Source organism: Globicephala melas, chromosome X (genome assembly GCF_963455315.2).
Source record: "Globicephala melas chromosome X, mGloMel1.2, whole genome shotgun sequence".
NCBI classification, from domain to species: Eukaryota; Metazoa; Chordata; class Mammalia; order Artiodactyla; family Delphinidae; genus Globicephala; species Globicephala melas.
This window is the reverse complement of record NC_083335.1, coordinates 22,356,023-22,377,339: the sequence shown is the minus strand read 5'-3', so window position 1 is coordinate 22,377,339 and position 21,317 is coordinate 22,356,023.

Below are 21,317 nucleotides of genomic sequence, written 5' to 3'. Positions count from 1 at the left end.
TAGGCAGCCTCTCTGCTAATGCCTATTGTTGTGTTCCTGTCTTGCTAGGTGTTTGGCATAGGGTGTCCAGCACTGTAGCTTGCTGGTCGTTGAGTGGTGTTGGGTCTTAGCCTTGAGATGAAGATCTCTGGGACAGTTTTTGCTGTTTGATATTATGTGGAGCTGGGAGATCTCTGGTGAACCAATTTCCTGAACTTGGCTCTCCCACCTCAGAGGCACAGGCCTGACACCCAGCCAGAGCACCAAGACCCTGTCAGCCCCATGGCTCAGAAGAAAAGCGAGAAAAAAAGAAGGAAAGATAGAAAGAAAAAATAAAATAAATAAATTTATTAAAATTAAAAAAATATTTAAAATTAAAAAGTATTAAAAAAGAAAAAAGAAAGAGAGCAACCAAACCAAAAAACAAGTTCACCAATGATAAGAAGCATTAAAAAGTATACTAAAACAAACAAAGAAACTAACAAAGCAAATGTACAGACAGAACCTTAGGACAGATGGTAAAAGCAAAGTTATATAGACAAAATCACACAAAGAAGCATACACATACACATACGCACGAAAAGGAAAAAAATATATGTAAAAAACCGAAAGTGAACCACCAAATCACTAAAGAAATCTACCAATGATAATAAACTGAAAATACTAAACTAAGATAAACGTAAAAGCAGAAACAAATAAGATACAGAAAGCTAACCCCAAGTTTACAGTTGCTCCTGAAGTCCACGGCTTCAATTTTGGGATGATTCGTTGTCTCTTCAGGTATTCCAGAGATGCAGCGTTCATCAAGTTGATTGTGGAGATTTAATCCGCTCCTCCTGAGGCTGCTGGGAGAAATTTTCCTTTCTTTTCTTTGTTCACACAGCTCCTGGGGTTCACCTTTGGATTTGTCTCCTCCGTGCATGTCGGTCCCCCGAGGGCATCTGTTCTTTGTCCGGACAGGTCAGGGTTAAGGTAGCAGCTGACTAGGTAGCTCTGGCTCAGTCAGGCTGGCGGGAGGGAGGGGTACAGAATGCTGGGCGAGCCTGTGGTGGCTCAGGCCAATGTGACATTGCAACAGCCTGAGGCGCGCCATGTATTCTCCTGGGGAAGTTGTCCCTGGATCATGGCACCCTGGCAGTGGCGGGCTGCACAGACTCCTCGGAGGGAAGGTGTGGATAGTGACCTGTGCTTGCACACAGGCTTCTTGGTGGCTGCAGCAGCAACCTTAGTATCTCATGCCCATCTCAGGTGTCTGCGCTGATAGCCGCGGCTCCTGCCCATATCTGGAGCTTGTTTAGGCAGTGCTCTGAATCCCCTCTCCTTGTGCACCCCTAAATGATGGTCTCTTTCCTCTTCGGCAGTTCCAGACTTTTTCCCGGACTCCCTCCCGGCTAGCTGTGGCACAGTAGCTCCCTTCAGGCTGTGTTCATGCAGCCAACTCCAGTCCTCTCCCTGGGATCTGACCTCCAAATCCCGAGCCTCAGTTCCCAGCCCCCAACCGCCTCAGCGGGTGAGCAGACAGGCCTCTCAGGCTGGTGACTGCTAGTCGGCACTGGTTCTCTGTGTGGGAATCTCTCTGCTTTGCGCTCTGCACCCCATTGCACTCTGCTCCGTGGCTCTGAAGCTTTACCCCTGCCACCTCATGTCTCCGCCAGTGAAGGAGCTTCCTAGTTTGTGGAAACTTTCCTCTTTCACAGCTCCCTCGCAGAGGTGCAGGTCCTGTCTCTAGTCTTTTGTCTCTGTTTTTTCTTTTTTCTTTTGCTGTACCCAGGTACGTGGGGAGTTTTTTGCATTTTGGGAAGTCTGAGGTCTTCTGCCTCTGGTCAGGTGTTCTCTAGGGTTTGTTCCACATGTAGATGTATTTGTGGGGAGGAAGATGATCTTCACGTATTACTCCTCTGCCATCTTGAACGTCTCTCTACCATAGAGTTTTATGTGGTGGGATACTTACATTTTATTTGGAATCTAATTATGTTGTTTTCGTTTATGGAGGCAAAATCATTTTATGAGCTAATTTTTTACAGTAAAAATCTAAAGGAGAAGCTGATTAGCTTTTTTAAGAGAAGTTGGATATTTATTTATATTATTTTTATAATGATGTGTAATTTCTGAGAAATGCTGAATTCATTTTTTTCCCCTCCATTTCTAACCAGAGGACCAGAAAATGGATAAAGAAACATGTCAAATGAGTTCTACTACATTTGCTGCCAGATAGCATCTTGTTTGGTTATCGAAATGATCTCTTCTATTTAAAATGTACACATGACTAAGTAAAATGAATTTTATTACTCTCCGAGATATCTTTACTTGGCTGTATTTTGGAAAGTTAAAAAAGGAATATGATATAGCTACAGAAAGATTTTGGAAGATTCTTACATAAAGTAATAAAATATACACATTAGAAATAGCCTTCTAGTTTGCAATTATTCATGAAAAATATATTTATATGTATAAACTACACTATGTGGGTAAAAATACATTCTAAGTAAAGGTAGAAGTGCAACTTACTTTAAAACAGCCTCTTATTAAAAAAATACAGGTTTAAAATAAATAGAGCAGGAAATTAATAAATAATCACAATTAGGTTTCAAATGAACGTTAAGTATTCCACTAAAAGTGCAGGGTGATAATTAACAATCTCAACTTCGGGTGTATGGTGTTTCTGTGTATATCCTATTTTCAAAACAGAATTTTTAAATAGTAATTATAAAAGACATATTTCTTATTTTTTTATTTTTTATTTTTTGTGATACACGGGCCTCTCACTGTTGTGGCCTCTCTGATTGAGGAGCACAGGCTCCAGACGCACAGGCTCAGCGACCATGGCTCACGGGCCTAGCTGCTCCACGGCATGTGGGATCTTCACAGACTGGGGCACGAACCCGCGTCCCCTGCATCGGCAGGTGGACTCTCAACCACTGCGCCACCAGGGAAGCCTATATTTCTTATTTTTAAGAGCAAAATGCTCTTTGATGCCATGCCACTGGTACACCATGCTGTTCTATCTGGGTGCTACTATAAAAAAGTTCTTTTGAATTTAAATCCAGTAAAACACATGCAGTGTACTATTTGTACTCCCAAGGGTTCCTTCTTGGATGACAGAACTTAGAGATGGGGTTTTTATAACATGATTCAATTCACAAAAATATAATTTGAACACAAACATTTATAAATATCAGTATTTTATATAAAGAAGAATGTCTACACAAGCCAATAATGAGAACTAACTATAGCATAGAGGAGGGTAGGCAAATTTTTTTCTATAAAGGACCAGATAATAAATACTTTGTAGGCCATATGGTCTTAGTAACAGCTACTCAGCTCTGCCATTGTACAATGAAAATAGGCCTAGATAAAATGAATAAGTGTGGCCATATTCGAATAACACCTTAATAAAAACACATGATGAGTCAATTTGGAGCTGGGCCATAGTTTGCTAAGCTCTGTGGACTCTGTTTCTCCTAAGCCCCCTAACTAAAGTGCAGAATGTTAATAAATAAATTAGAGAATGGATGAATGAAAGAATGAATAAGTAATAAATAAACTAAACTAAAGTAGATGAAAACTAAAGGATACTTAGTCAAGACATTCTGTTGTGAAGTTAGGTGGTTAAAATAGGCAAAGTTTAGGTGTTTGATTCCTATTAAAAAGAACATGACAAACATGCATTTTGATCCTAGAAAAGTCTAATTTAACATAGTACTTTGGAAATCTCCTTTAATTCCATAGGAATTAAAATAATATTCCCAAATAATTCTATCTATATTCTACCAGTCAAGATGAGGTTTTCACAGAAGTGACATCAGCAAGATGGCAGAAAAGTAAGCAACAGACCTTCCTTTCACAGAGACACCAATTCAATAATACATGCACCAGTTTCCTTTGTGAGAAGGTTAAGAGGCTCCTGCACCCCAGGTGAGTGTGAAACTGACCACATTGAAGCCAGTAGGAAAATTCATGTCACCTCCTCATGATACTCTCTTTTCCTGGCACAGTGCCATCCTCTTGGGAGGAAACTCCCAGCTTCTGGCTTCTCCCTGGGGAGGAAAAGAGGAATTATATGTCCAGTGTTCTGACATTTCTGGGGGCTGCCCAAGTACTAGCTTCTGTCTCACTTTCTTGGAGCACTGATATGATCCATCATGCTTTAGATGCATGGAGACCACTAAGACTTAAAAAAAAAATTCTGGGCAACATGTTGCTGCTCCAGAGGATCTGCAGTACAGAATACAAAGGTCAATACAGCTTAATAGTCTCTTCCTCATGGGGAAAGAGAAGAATGGAACATTCTGGCTTTTTTTAGGGGTGACCTGAGGGACCGGTATCTGTCTCACCTCTCTCAGAACATGAACAGGATCTGACGTACACTAGAAGCCTGGGGCACTGAGCACATAAAAGAGCTGGACTCATGCTGCTGTTCCAAAGGGCCTATGGTAAATTAGACAGAGGATAATACAGTTTGTGGCCTTTCCCTTAGGGGGGAAAGAGAAGAGTGGAGCAAGTGTACAATGTTCTGGCTTTTTGGAGAGCTGCATGAGGAACTGGATTCTGTCTCACCCAACAGGATGTAGATAGGACTTAGGATACTCTACCACCTGGAAGCCACTGGAAACAATAAAAGGGATGGGTGGTGTGTTGCTACTCCATGGTCCAAAGGGACAGCAGAGAGATACCAGAAGGATCAAGAGATAGCAAGCTCCTGAAAAAAAGAAACTGGCAAATCCCTCTGATAAGGAATCTACACACAGAAGGTTAGAGAAGTCACATCCACAGAAAAGGTTTGAGAGGCCCCCCAAATCTCTAGTCAGGATGATAGATGATCTTTCCCTATACAAAGTCAGTATATACAGCCTGGTTTCTTCACATGTATGGATACTGACACAAAGTTACAAGGTACACTAAGAAACAGAGAAAAATTGTCCAAAGGAACAAAATAAATCTCTAGAAACTGACCCTAAAGAAGTGGAGGGTATTTGAATTACCTGACAAAGAATTAAAAATAACCACCATAAAAAAAACAACAACAAAAAAACCATCATGAAGGTGTTCTATGAGCTCAGGAAAACATTGTGTGAACAAAACAAGAATTTCAGCAAAGAGAAAATACATAAAAGAACAAAACAAATTTTACAGCTAAAAAATGCAATAACTGAACTGAAAAATTCACTAGAGGGGTTCAGGAGCAGACTTGATCAAGCAGAAGAAAGAATCAGTGAACTTGAAGACAAGTCATTTGAAATTATTCAGTCAGAAATGCAAAAAAGAAAAGAGAATGAAAAAGAGTGAAGGGCTTCCCTGGTGGCGCAGTGGTTGAGAGTCCGCCTGCCAATGCAGGGGACGCGGGTTCATGCCCCGGTCCGGGAAGATCCCACATGCCGCCGAGAGGCTGGGCCCGTGAGCCATGGCCGCTGAGCCTGTGCATCCGGAGCCTGTGCTCCACAACGGGAGAGGCCACAACAGTGAGAGACCTGCATACCGCAAAAAAAAAAAAAAAAAAAAAAAGAGTGAAGAAAGCTAAGGGACTTACGAGACATCGAATTTTAGGAGTCCCAGAAGGAGAAGAAAGAGAGAAAGGGGCAGAAACCTTATTCAAAGAAACTGGTTGAAGACTTCCCAAATCTAGGGAAGGAAGTGGACATCCATATTCAAGAATACCACTGGACTGGTGTTTAAAAAGAGAACACACTGAGACACAGTATAATCAAATTGTCAAAATTCAAAGACAAAGACTTGAAAACAGCAAGAGAAAAGTAACTTAGCATATACATGGGAACCCCCATAAGACTATCAGTGAATTTTTCAGCAGAAACATTGCAGGCCAGAAGGGAGCAGGATGGTAGTCTTTCAAAGTCCCAAAAGAAAATAACCTGTCAACCAACAATATTATACCTGGCAAAAATTTCTTTTAAAAATGAAGAAGAGATAAAGACATTCCCAGACAAACAAAAGCTGAGCGAGTTCATTAATAGACTTGCTGAGGGCTAAAGAGAGTCCTTCAAATTGGAACAAAAATATGCTGAACAGCAACATAAAAGCATATGAAAGTATAAAACTGGTAAATATAAATATATAGAGAAATACAGAATATTGTAATATTGTAACAGTGGTATATAAATCACTTTTAATTCTGGCATAGAAATTAAAAGTAAATAAACTATAAAAATACGTTAATGAATACACAAAATAAAAAGATGTGATTTGTCACATCACTAACATAAAGTGTTGGGAAAGGAGAGCAAAATGTGTAGAGTTTTTGTATGCAATTGAACTTAAATTATTATTGGTTTAAAATAAACAGTAATTGTTATAACTTCAAGATGCTTTATATAATCCCCAGGATAACCACAAAGAAAATACCAATAGAAAACATGCAAAAGGAAAAGAGAAAGGAAACAAAGTGTGTCAATACAAAAAAATCAGTGAAACACAATGGAAGACAGCAAGAGAGGAAAAGACAGACAAAAGAACTACAAGACTAACAGAAAACAATCAACAACATGGCAATAGTAAATAGTAATAGTAAATCCTTCCCTGTTAATAATTACTTTAAATGTAAATGGATTAATCTCCCCAATCAAAAGACATGGAGTGACTGACTGAATTAAAAACAGGATCCAATTCTATGCTGTCTACAAGGAGACTCACCTCAGATTTAAGGATACCCATACTTGAAAGTGAAAGGATGGAATATGATATTCCATGGTTATGGCAACAGGAGAGAGCAGAGGTGGCCACATTTATATCAAACAAAATAGACTTCAAGTCAGAAACTGTCACAATAGACGATAAAGGACATTATATAATGATAAAAGGGTCAATTCCCCAGGAAGATGTAACAATTGTAAACATATATGCATTCCACATCAGAGTACCTAAATATATGAAGCAAACATTAGCTGAACTGAAGGGAGAAACAGACAGTAACACAGTAATGTAGATTTCAATATCCCACTTTCAATAACAGATAGAATATCCAGACAGAAGGTCAATAAGGAAACAGAGGACTTGAATAATACTAAAGACCAAATGGACCCAACAAACATATAAAAAGCAATCCACCCAACAACAGAATACACACTCTCAAGCACAACATTTCTCCAGGATAGATCACATGTTAGATCACAAGCTTTCTTAAACAAAATTTAAGAAGATCGAAATCATACTAAGTATCTTTTCTGGCTCTAATAGAATGAAAACTAGAAATCAATAGCAGAAGGAAAAGTAAATTTCAAAATATGTCAAAATTAAACTCTTGAACAACCAATGGGTAGAAGAAGAAATCAAAAGGGGAATTAGAAAATATTTTGAGACAAATGAAAATGAAGACACAACGTACCAAAACTTATTGGATGCAGAAAAAGCAATATAGCAGTAAGTTTATAGGGATATATTTACAATAGAAAAGAAGGAAAATCTCAAACAACCTAACTCTACGCCTCAGGGAAAAGAAAGAACAAACTAAGCTCAAAGCTGACAAAAGGAAGGAAATAATAAAGATAAGAGCAGAAATAAAGTAGGAAATAGAAAAACAATGGAAAAAATAAATGAAACTGAGTTGTTATTTTCAAAAAATAAACAGAATTGACAAATCTTCTGTTAGATTAAGAAAGACAGAGCAAAGACTCAAAATCAAATGAAAGGGGAGACATTACAGCCGATGCCAGAGAAATAAAAAAGCATTAAAAAAGAATACTATGAACAGTTATACACCAACAAATTGGACAATCTAGAAGAAATAGATAAATTCCTAGAAACATTTGACCTACCAAGACTGAATCATAAAGAAATAGAAAATTTGAACATTCCTGTAACTAGTACGTCAATTGAATCAGTATTCAAATATCTCCCAACAAAGCAAAACCCAGGACCAGATGGCTTCACTCATGAATTCTACCAAACATCTAAAGAATTCATGCCAGTTCTTCTCAAATTCATCCGAAAAATTGAAGGGGAAAGAGTACTTCCAAACTCATTTTATGAGGCCAGTATTAATCTGATACCAAAGCCAGAAATTAAAAACAAACAAACAAACAAACAAAAAACAAACTAAAAGAAAAGAATACCACAGGCCAGTATCCCTTATGAATATAAATGCAAAAATTCTCAACAAAATACTAGCAAACTGAATTCAACAGCACATTAAGAGGATCATGCACCATGACCAATTAGAATTTATCCCTGTGTTGGTAATGATGGTTTAAAAACATACAAAAGTAAATTTTATAGTAAATTAAAAAACTTAATTATTTACTTCTGTTTCAACATCCCCACAAACAGGCTGTTTGCACCCTGTTCAGGTGACCGGTGCACTAGTGTGATAAGGCTGGCCCCTGCCTCTAGTTCCCCTTTTTGCCCTCCCCACACTGTGACATTCAAACACACCAATGAAATCACCTCATGCCTTTTGCTTGGTACTCCATCCAGACCCCCAATAAAGGTACTTGCCCATGGGTTCTTGCTCTTTCTCTCAGCTCCTACCTGCTTGGTGGAGCCTGCTCCCTTGGTGCTCACCCTGTGTGGTCCCCTCATGGAATGCAGTGACTCTGTCTCTCTAGGGCTTGTGAGTATAATACATTTTGTTTTCCTGTACCCTTCTTGTGTCCCCCTCTTGTGGCTGAACCTGACTGACCATCTCATGAAAAAAAGCATCCATCAAAGTGATACACCACATTAACAGAACAAAGCATAAAAATCACTTGATCACCTCAATAGATGCAGAAAGAGCACTGACAGATTTCAAAACCCTTTCACGATAGAAACAACAAACTAGGAATGGAAGGAAATTACCTTAACATAACAAAGGCTATATATGAAGAGCCCATAGCTAGCATCATACTCAATGGTGAAAAACCAAAAGCTTTTCCTCTAAGATCAGGATCAAGGTAAGGATGCCTACTCTTGTGACTTCATTTCAACATAGTACTAGAAGTCCTTGAGAGAGAAGTTAGGAAAGAAATATTTCCAATTTTCCAAATTGTAAAGGAAGTAGTAGATTTATATTTGTTCATAGATGATATGATCATATATATAGAAATCCCTAAAGATTCCACAAAAACTGTTGTAACTAATAAATGAATTCAGTAAAGTTGCATCCTATAAAATCAACATAAAAATCCGTTGTGCACATTGATACACTAACAACACTACACTAACAATGAATAATTCTGTAACTACAAAACACTGATAAAAGAAATTAAAGCAGACAAAAATAAATGGAAAGATGTTCCACGTTTGTGAATTGGAAGAATTAATATTGTCAGAATGTCTATACTACCCCAAATAATCTACTGAGTCAGTGCAATCCCTATCAAATCCCAATGGCATTTTTATAGGAATAGAAAGAAACAATCCTAAAATATGTAAGAAACCACAAAGGACCCCGAATAGCCAAGTCAATCCTGAGAAAGAAAAACAACGCAGGAGGCCTCATACTTCCTGATTTGAAAATATATTACAAAGCTACAGTAATCAAATAGTTTGGCACTGACAGAGAGACATATAGACCAATGGAATATAATAGAAAACCCAGAAATAAAGCTATGTATGTAGGATCAAATGATCTTTGACAAGGGTGCTAATAATACACAATGGGGAAAGGATAGTCTCTTCAACAAATGATGCTGGGAAAACTAGATATCCACATACAAAAGAATGGAATTGGACCTTCACAAAAATCAACTTGATATTAAAGACTTAAATTGAAGACCTGAAACTGTAAAACTCCTAGAAGAAAATATAGTGGAAAAACTTTCTGACATTGGCTTGGTAATGATTTCTTGGATATGACACCAAAAATAAAAATAAACAAGTGGGACTATTTCAAACTAAAAAACTTCTGTACAGCAAAAGAACCAATCAACAGAGTGAAAAACCAACCTATGGAATGGGTGAAAATATTTACAAACCATATATTTGATAAGGGGTTAATATCCAAAATGCATAGGGAACTTCTGTGACTTAGCATAAAAACATATAACCTGATTAAAAAATGGGCAAACAACTTCAATAGACATTTATCCAAAGTGGAGACACAAATGGCCAACAGACACATTAAAAGATGCTCCACTTCACTAATCATCAGGAAATGCACATTGAAAGCTCAATGAGATATCATCTCACATCTGTTAGAATGGCCATTATCAAAAAACCAGAAAATAACCAGTGTTGGTAAGGATGTGAAGAAATTGGAATGTTGGTGGGGATGTATAATGTCACACCTGCTATGGAAAACAGTATGGAGGCTCCTCAAAAAGTTAAAAACAGAACTGCCATGTTATCCAGCAATCCCAATTTTGGGTGTTCAGAAACATTGAAATCGGGATCTGCTGGAGATATTTGCACTCCCATGTTCATTGTAGCAGTATTCAGAGCCAAGAGGTGGAAACAACCTAAATGTCCATTGACAGATGAACAAATAAAATGTGATATATAAATACAGTGGAATATTATTCAGACTTAAAAAGGGAGGAAATTCTGTCATATGCTGTATGAATGAACCCTTGAGGAAATTATTCTAAGTGAAATAAACCAGCACCGAGGGACAGATACTGCTTGATTCCAGTTATATGAGGTATCTAAAGTAGTAAAACTCACAGAAGCAGAAAGTAGAATGGTGGTTGTTGGCAACTGGGGGGAGGAGGAAATGGGGAGGTTCTTTCATTGCATATAAAGTTTCAGTCATGCAAGATGAAAAATTCAGAGATATGCTGTAAAACATTGTGCTTACAGTTAATAATACTGTATTGTACTTAAATATTTAAGAGGGTAAATCTCATGTGTTTATTTTATAATAATTTTTAAAATGAGCTTTGCATGGATCAATTATTGCAGTGGAGAATTATTTCTTCTTCTTGACTCTTCCAATAGAAAAGTAATGTTTTTGTCATATAAATGTTCTTGGAACACCAAGAAGAAATGTTTAAGAAGAACACATTTCCTTAAAAAGAGAGAGCTGAATCAACCTCTCTCTCTCTCCCTCCCTCCCTCCCCTCCCTCCCCCCCTTCCTCCCTTCACTCCTCCTCCTCCTCCTCTCCCTTCTCTCTGACTACTGGAACCTTTAATATCTACAACTGCAGAGAGTAGAGGAAACATCAGACTAGTCTCTTTTGAAGAGAAACAGTAATCCTTGTAGTGCATACTATTTTAAATATGCTATTTAAAATTCCATAAGTATTTTTTCAATTTTGAAAATCAAACTCACTTGATTATTGTAACGTCACACATCACCATTCAGTATTGCACACGTGACAAGCTTGACATTTTAAAATAAAATTGTTTTGAATCATTTAGCAGTGAGAAAAGCATATAAATAATTTCGTAGTGACTAGAATATGTGTTTTAGGCCAGACTCACTACAAAACGTTGACGCATTTTCTAAAACTTTCTAACATAAAATGGACAGTTAGGCTAAGAACAACCATGAAAACGTTTACCTTCACAGATCTTTCTGTGAGAAATAAAAGCCTTAAAATTATGTGCTTATAGGGCTTCCCTGGTGGCGCAGTGGTTGGGAGTCCACCTGCCGATGCAGGGGACACGGGTTCGTGCCCCGGTCCGGGAGGATCCCACATGCCGCGGAGCGGCTGGGCCTGTGAGCCATGGCTGCTGAGCCTGCGCGTCTGGAGCCTGTGCTCCACAATGGGAGAGACCACAACAGTGAGAGGCCCGCATACCACACACACACAAAATAATAATAATAATAAAAATAAATTATGTGCTTATAGTCTGGTTGCCTTTTTAGCCTTAAGTATAGCATTCATGGTGACACTGTATTTTCTGACACGACACTCATTTAAATGTGTTTTTACGTTAATTCCCTTTTATAACCAGACTCTTGAGTTATTTAAGAAACAACTGTGATTACAAATGTCCTGAAACTAAGGATTGGCAATGCAATTTAAGGGAAATGAGAGTGACAAACCAGTACTTGCACTATTAGGTATTAATCTTTACTTATGCAACTTTTAAGCTGCTATGTCCATGAGTTTATATTGCTCAGATATAATATCTGTAGTAACTGTGTGCATGTTTTATGTTACTAGGAGAAATAGTCTCATCTGAATGTTTGTCTATTTATTCAGTAACACTTCACTATGGGCCTAATGTGTACTAGTCACAGAATTAGAGATACAGATACAAAATATAAAGTCAGAGTCTCCAGGGCACTTGGTCTATGCATTACAGTTCATGCATAAGCTAATTGTTCCAAGTGACAGTTGCTAATGAAGTATATAACAAGCTTGTGACACAAATATCTAAATAAGAACACAGATAAAATAGGGGAAACAATTATATAATTGCCATCTAGAGCTAGCAGGATTTCATTCAGCAAACATTTTTGATGTTTAAAGTACTGGAAAGGATGACATGGTCTCTGTCTTCAGGGAGTGTGTAATTTAGTGGGAGTGGGGGGAAAATGAAGTATAATGCAAGATGGAACAAAATAAGTTGAAATAAGCTTTATTATAGTGGTACAAAAAGCTGATGTAGAGTGCAGAGGAAGGAATAATTAATGCCAAATGGATGGGAAAATGGGAGAAATGGGTATTCCATACCAGAATCATGACAGAAGTGATGAGGCCTGAAAATACATGGCTTACTATGGCTAGCGCATAAGATATGTGTTAGGATGCAGTCATTGAAAAAGCTAGGAGGTACATTTAAGGCCAGATGGTGACAGACCCTAAATATCATTGATAAGAAGTTTGAATTTCATTCTACAGGCAATGTGATGATGGGTAGGTAAGACAGAGCAGTGAAGGTTTTTGAGCAGTTTCCAAAAATGGTTCTAAGTCCTTTTTGTTCATTTAAAGGAATAGTGCTATATGGGTTAAGTTTCTTGAATGTTCTACAACAATAATTTTATACAACAAATGCTTCTCTGATCTCTGCACTATATCAGTATTCCATACTTTATTATAATATTCATTTTATTTTGCCTTGTATTATACTTAGTTATTTTTTTTAAAGAACAGGAATCTTTTTTTATAGTTTTTTTGTTTGTTTTTAATTTTATTTATTTATTTATTTATTTTTGGCTGTGTTGGGTCTTCGTTTCTGTGTGAGGGCTTCTCTAGTTGCGGCAAGTGGGGGCCACTCTTCATCGCGGTGCGCGGACCTCTCACTATTGCCGCCTCTCTTGTTGCAGAGCACAGGCTCCAGATGCGCAGGCTCAGAAATTGTGGCTCACGGGCCTAGTTGCTCCGTGGCATGTGGGATCTTCCCAAACCAGGGCTTGAACCTGTGTCCCCTGCATTGGCAGGCAGATTCTCAACCACTGCGCCACCAGGGAAGCCCTACTTAGTTATTTTTAAATGCATGTACCTCCTCCATGCTAGATTAAAAGTTCCCCAAAGGGCTTCCCTGGTGGCGCAGTGGTTGAGAGTCTGCCTGCCGATGCAGGGGACACGGTTTCATGCCCCGGTCCGGGAGGATCCCACATGCTGCAGAGTGGCTAGGCCCGTGAGCCATGGCCACTGAGCCTGCGCGTCCGGAGCCTGTGCTCCGCAACGGGAGAGGCCCCAACAGTGAGAGGCCTGCGTACCGAAAAAAAAAAGTTCCCCAAAGGCAGAGAGCATGTTTATATATTCATTTATCATTTATCTATAACATGCATTTAATAAGAGTACCCACCTCTCTGGGTTATTATAAAGATTAAACAAAAGAAAACACATGAGAGGCTACGGATATGCTTGGTAAAAGTTTGAACTCAGGGACCCAACTGCTTGAGTTTGAATCCCAGTTCTGTCACTTACCAGCTGTGAAATCTTGAACAGGTTACTTAATCTTTTTTTAAAACAGTTTTATTGAAATATAACTCATACCATACAATTCGTCCCTTTAACGTTTACAATACAGTTGTTTTTAGTGTATTCATAGATGTGCAACCATCATCACAGTCAATTTTAGAACATTATTATTGCCAAAAAAAGAAACTCCCATACCATTTTGCTATCATCCCAGCATCCCCCTTTCCCTTTCCCTCAGCCCTATCAACCAGTAATCTACTTTCTGAGTCTGTAAATTTCCCTGTTCTGGACATTTCATACGAATGGAATCATATAACATGTGGTCTTTGGTGACTGGCTTCTTTCATTTAGCATAATGTTTCTAAGATCCATTCATATATAAGCACAAGTTAGAACTTCATTCCTTTTTAAGGCAGAATAATATTCCACTGTATGGAAAATCAGATTTTGTTTATCTGTTTGTTAGTTGATGAGCATTTTAGTTTCCATCTTTTGGCTATTGTGAATAATATTGCTATAAACATTTATATATAAGTTTTTATGTGGACATATGCTTTCATTTCTATTTGATATATTATATATCTGGGAGTGGAATTTCTGGGTCACATAGTAACTCTATATTTATCATTTGAGACACTGCCAGTCTATTTTCAGAAGTGACTGTACCATTTTACATGGTGCACTAGAACAGCTAAAGGGTTTTAATTTCTCTACATCCTTGGCAACACTTGTTGTTTTCTGATTTTTTGATTCTAGCCATACTAGCGGGTGTGAAGTTGTATTTTATTGTGGTATTGTTTTGCATTTCCATGATGACTAATGATGTCATTTGTGTATCTTCCTTGGAGAAATGTCTATTCAAGACCTTTCCCCATTTTTTAGTTGGGTTATTTGTCTTTTATTATTAAATCGTAAGTATTTTTATGTATTTGGGATACAAGTTGCTTAGACATATGATTTGCAATTAGTTTCTCCCATATTGTGGGTTATCTTTTTACTTTCTTCTTGGTATCCTTTGAAGAACAAAATTTTTAATTTTGATGAAGTCAAGTTGAGCTGGGTTTTTCTGTTGTTGCTCATGCTTTAGTGTCATAAGTTATATCTTGATGCATTTCAGTGTCCTTATCTGTAAAATTGTAATGATTAGGCTATCTCATAAGGTTGTTAGAATTAAATGAATATAAGTACTTAGAATAATACTTGACTCATTAACTGTTATCTGTCAATATGAATGTTGCTTTTAGTATTATTATATAAAACAAGTAAAACAGTGCCAGGCACATTGTAGGGACTCAGTAATGTTAGCTCTTATTATGTAACAAGAATTTCCTGTATGTTATTAAATAATAAAATATGCATTGAGTGGAAAATAAATATAAATATTTTGGAAGGAAATATTTTTAGGAGAAAAAGATCCATTTTATTTAAAAAAAGATTAAAAGGGCATAATTCTAAATATTTTATCTAAAGTTCTTTATATTAAAAAAATAAGACCAGGACAATGATGAATAGTTCAAAAATTTCCTTTAATATGGTGCCTTTTATTCTGTCTTTAGCTCTGACTTGGGTGGTCGTCAGGGATAATTTGGATTTTATGATAATAGAGGAAATGGCAAGTCAGTTGTGAAATATTATGGCAATAATGACTTTGTACTAAAGATAAATCCTTTATCTTCTCCAAAGTAATATGATGTGTCAATAAATGTAAAGTAAAAAGACATACATATTTGTTTAGCCAACAACCTTTAGGGAAGCTTGCCATGTGTAATAATAAAACAATTTTAATAATTTTCATTTAGACAAAAGAAGTTTGGGAAAATGCATCAAAATTTCTTTCTGTTTTTCTTTAGGCTTAGTCCTAAGCATGTGTGCTATATAGATGAACATTCATTCAAATGAAAATATAATTGTGTCAATGTAAAAAAAATTGTTCACAACCAGGAGAAATGTACATGTAAATTATATACACAGGAAAGAAAGATGGAACTGGAAGATCCATAGCTAAAGAGGAAATTGGGATTCTTATTAAAGAGAGACCAATTATTAACTCATTGGTTGTTCACATTTATTTTTCTTTTGTCCACTACAATTCTTACTTGCCCATCACAGGTCTCCTTGTTTATTATAGCATTAATTGCTATCAGTGACAGACAGTGTTTCTGAATATTACAACTATGTGAAAATTGCACACTTGCTTTCTCAATCTGGGCTTTTCTCAAAATCAGAGTAAACAGAATGGTCTTAAGGAGACTTCCTGAGCTAAGGAGTGATTAGTTTTCTCTCTTTAGTAATAATTTAATACTAGGGCTTTGGTATCAGGTAAAGCTGAATCTGTATGAAGAGAGATTGGGATCTGTTTTTTGTAAGTTTTGATATAGCTGACTAGACAGGGAAATGGCTGAGGCTGTCCCTACTCCTGTGGGAATCTAATATGAAAGCATCTGATCAAGGCTCTGTTGAGAAAAGGACTCTCTGCTCTTGTCTATCTCACTAGGGACCTTTGAAGAGGTTATTCATTCTGACTCTGTTCTTCAAACCAGAGGATCAGAGCAGGAGACAAGGTTTTTCACCTTAGTTGATAGAATGTTTGGTAGCTTTTTATTTGCTTTAATTTTTCTTTATAATGACAAAGGACTTTGCTTAGTTCTTAGCGTCCCTCCTTAACATAGTGGAATTAATGTTATCACATTGGAATTAATGTTACGATTTCCAAGTAACATGCTTTTCCCCCTCTTTACGGAATGCCATCTTGTTATTATCTGTGTGGTAAATTTCCCCTACTGCTCTTAGAGTCTATGGAGTTTTTCTCTCTTCTAGGAAAATTTCCCTGACTCCTCTCTGCTCCCTCTTCTGTGTTCCCAGCTGCCCTGTATATTTCTCCATTAAAGTAATTATCATATTATATTAAGTTTACATTTACCACTCCTTTCATAATTTAAACAGTAAGCTCATTGAAGGCAAGACTCACCTTTTCAAACCATGTATCACTAAATTCTGTCCTCTTATAATAAGTAGTCAATTCATATGTATTCAGTAGTTCAAACACTTTAAATACCAAAATTGCTTCAGTTAAAAAATGTTTCTGCTAGGTTTGGCAGATTAAAGATAGCTGCAAAGTATTTGACATTCCTCTCTCTAAATGTGGGCTGGTTTATGATTGTTTTGACTAACAGAATATGATGGCCTAACCATTAAAAGAGCTTCCACAATGGTCTCTCAGAACCCTAAACTGTCATGTAAGGAATCTAACAATATGGCTGGAAAGACCAATGGGAGAGCTCTAGAAACAACAAAGAAAGGGAGAAGGGCCTACCTATGGCCAGCCTTCTAGCCAATTCTGCCAAGGTTTCAGGCATGTGAGTGAAACTGTCTGGTACCCTCCAGATCAGTCTAGCTGCTTGTTGAATATTACAGAGTGATTCCAGTCAACAGTATGTGAAGCAGAATTGTCAAGCCAAGCCCTGACTGTATTCCTGACTCCCAAAATCATGTGGGAAAGCAAAATGGTTGTAATTTTTAACTACCAAGCTTTGGGATAATGTTTTTCTTTTTGAATTTTATTTATTTATTTATTTTTCTACAGCAGGTTCTTATTACTTACCTATTTTATATATAATAGTGTATATATGTCAATCCCAATCACCCAATTCATCCCCGCCCCCTTTACCCTTAGATGTCCAGATGTTTGTTCTCTACATCTGTGTCTCAATTTCTGCCTTGCACACCGGTTCATCTGTACCATTTTTCTAGATTCCACATGTATTTGTTTTTCTCTTTCTGACTTACTTCACTCTGTATGACAGTCTCTAGGTCCACCCACGTCTCTACAAACGACCCAGTTTTGTTCCTCTTTATGGTTGAGTAATATTCCATTGTATATATGTACCACATTTTCTTTATCCATTCATCTGTTGATGGGAATTTAGGTTGCTTCCATGGCCTGGCTATTGTAAATAGTGCTGCAGTGAACATTGGGGTGCAGGTGTCTTTTTGCATTATGGTTTTCTCTGGGTATATGCCTAGTAGTGGGATTGCTGGGTCATATGGTAGTTCTATTTTTAGTTTTTAAGGAACCTCCATACTGTTCTGCATAGTGGCTGTATCAATTTACATTCCCACTAACAGTGCAAGAGCGGTCCCTTTTCTCCACACCCTTTCCAGCATTTATTGTTTGTAGATTTTCTGATGATGCCCATTCTAACTGGTGTGAAGTGATACCTCATTGTAGTTTTGATTTGCATTTCTCTAATAATTAGTGATGTTGAGCAGCTTTTCATGTGCTCTTGCCCATCTGTATGTCTTCTTTGGAGAAATGTCTATTTAGGTCTTCTGCCCATTTTTTGATTGGGTTGTTTGTTTTTTAATATTGAGCTGCATGAGATGTTATATATTTTGTCCATTGATTCATTTGCAAATATTTTCTCCCATTCTGAGTGTTGTCTTTTGGTCTTGTTTATGGTCCCTCTGCTGTGCAAAAGCTTTTAAATTTCATTAGGTCCCATTTGTTTATTTTTATTTCCATTACTCTAGGAGGTGGGTCAAAAAAGATCTTGCTGTGATACATGTCGAAGAGTGTTCATCCTATATTTTCCTCTAAGAGTTTTATAGTGACTGGTCTTACATTTAGGTCTTTAAACCATTTTGAGTTTATTTTTGTGTACGGTGTTAAAGAGTGTTCTAATTTCATTCTATTACATGTAGCTGTCCGGTTTTCCCAGCACCACTTATTGAAGAGCCTGTCTTTTCTCTATTGTATAACCTTACCTCCATTGTCATAGATTAGTTGACCATAGGGGCATGGGTTTATCTCTGGGCTTTCTATCCTGTTCCATTGATCTATATTTCTGGTTTTGTGCCAGTACCATACTGTCTTGATTACTGTAGCTTTGTAGGACAGTCTGAAGTCAGGGAGTATGATTACTTCAGCTCCATTTTTTTCCCCTCAAGATTGCTTTGCTATTCGGGGTGTTTTGTGTCTCCATACAAATTTTAAGATGATTTGTTCCAGTTCCGTAAAAAATGCCGTTGGTAATTTGATAGGGATTGCATTGAATCTGTAGATTGCTTTGGGTAGTATAGTCATTTTCACAATATTGATTCTTCCAATCCAAGAACTTGGTATATCTCTCCATCTGTTGGTATAATCTTGCATTTCTTTCATCAGTGTCTTTTAGTTTTCCTTTTTTTTGTTGAAAACATCTTTATTGGAATATAATTGCTTTACAATGTTGTGTTAGTTTCTGCTGTATAACAAAGTGAATCAGCTATACATATTCATATATCCCCATATCTCCACCCTCTTGTGTCTGCCTCCCACCCCTCCAGTTGGACACAAAGCTCCGAGATGAACTCCCTGTGCTATGTGGCTGCTTCCCACTAGCTATTTTATATTTGGTAGTGTATATATGTCCATGCCACTCTCTCACTTCATCCAAGCTTGCCCTTCCCCCTCCCCACGTCCTTAAGTCCATTCTCTACATCGCGTCTTTATTCCTGTCCTGCCCCTAGGTTCGTCAGAACCATTAAAAAAAAAAATTAAGATTCCATATATATGTGTTAGCATACGGTATTTGTTTTTCTCTTTCTGACTTACTTCACTCAGTATGACAGACTCCAGGTCCATCCATGTCTGTACAAATAAGTCAATTTTGTTTCTTTTTATGGCTGAGTAATATTCCATTGTATATATGTGCCACATCTTCTTTATCCATTCATCTGTGGATGGACACTTATGTTGCTTCCATGTCCTGGCTATTGTAAATAGAGCTGCAATGAACATTGTGGCACATGACTCTTTCTGAATGATGCTTTTCTCAGTGTACATGCCCAGTAATGGGATTACTGGATCATATGGTAGTTTTGTTTTTAGTTTTTTAAGGAACCTCCATATTGTTCTCCATAGTGGCTATATCAATTTACATTCCCACCAACAGTGCAAGAGGATTTCATTTTCTCCACACCCTCTCCAGCATTTATTGTTTGTAGACTTTTGGATGATGGCCATTCTGACCGGTGTGAGATGATATCTCATTGTAGTTCTGATTTGCATTTCTGTAATGATTAATGATGTTGAGCATTCTTTCATGTGTTTGTTGGCAGTCTGTATGTCTTCTTTGGAGAAATGTCTGTTTATGTCTTCTTCCCATTTTTGGATTGGGTTGTTTGTTTTTTTGATATTGAGCTGCTTGTATATTTTGGAGATTAATCCTTTGTCAGTTGCTTCAGTTGCAAATATTTTCTTCTATTCTGAGGATTGTCTTTTCATCTTGTTTATGGTTTCCCTTGAGCAAAGAATTTGAATAAACAAAGAGGATTCTTGCCTCTATGTTCATCAGTAATATTGGTCTGTAGTTTTCTTCTTTTTGTGACATCTTTGTCTGGTTTTTGTATCAGGGTGATGGTGGCCTTCTAGAATGAGTTTGAGAGTGTTCCTCCCTCTGATGTATTTTGGAAGAGATTCAGAAGGAAAGGTATAGCTCTTCTCTAAATGTTTGATAGAATTCACCTGTGAAGCCATCTGGTCCTGGGCTTTTGTTTGTTGGAAGATTTTTAATCACAGTTTCAATGTCAGTGGTTGTGATTGGTCTGTTCATATTTTCTGTTTCTTCCTGGTTCAGTCTCAGAAGGTTGTACTTTTCTACGAAATTGTCCATTTCTTCGAGGTTGTCCATTTTATTGGCATGGAGTTGCTTGTAGTAATCTTTCATGATCCTTTGTATTTCTTCAGTATCAGTTGTTATTTCTCCTTTTTCACTACTAATTTTCTTGATTTGAGTCTTCTCCCTTTTTTTCTTGATGAGTCTGGCTAATGGTTTATCAATTTTGTTTATCTTCTCAAGGAACCAGGTTTTAGTTTCATTGATCTTTGCTGTTGCTCATTTCTTTTTCATTTATTTCTGATCTGATTTTAATGACTTCTTTCCTTCTGCTAACTTTGTGTTTTTTTCTTCTTCTTTCTCTAATTGCTTTAGGTGTAAGGTTAGGTTGTTTTTTTGAGGTTTTTCTTGTTTTTTGAGGTAGGATTGTATTGCTGTAAAATTCCCTCTGGGAACTGCCTTTGCTGCATCCCATAGGTTTTGTATCATCGTGTTTTCATTGTCATTTGTCTCTAGGTATTTTTTGATTTCTTCTTTGATTTCTTCAGTGGTCTCTTTGTTATTTAGTAACATATCATTTAGCCTTCTTGTGTTTGTGTTTTCTACGTTTATTTCCCTGTAATTGATTTCTAATCTCATAGCATTGTGGTCGGAAAAGATACTTGTTATGATTTCAATTTTCTTAAATTTACCGAGGCTTGTTTTGTGACCCAAGATGTGATCTGTCCTGGTCAATGTTACTTGTGCACTTGAGAAGAAAGTGTAATCTGCTGTTTTTGGATGGAATGTCCTATAAATATCAATTAAATCTATCTGGTCTATTGTCTCATTTAAAGCTTGTCTTTCCTTATTAATTCTCTGTCTGGATGGTCTGTCCATTGGCGTAAGTGAGGTGTTAAAGTCCCCCACTATTATTCTGTTACTTTCGATTTCGTCTTTTATGGCTGTTAGCATTTGCCTTATGTATTGAGGTACTCCTATGTTGGTTGCATA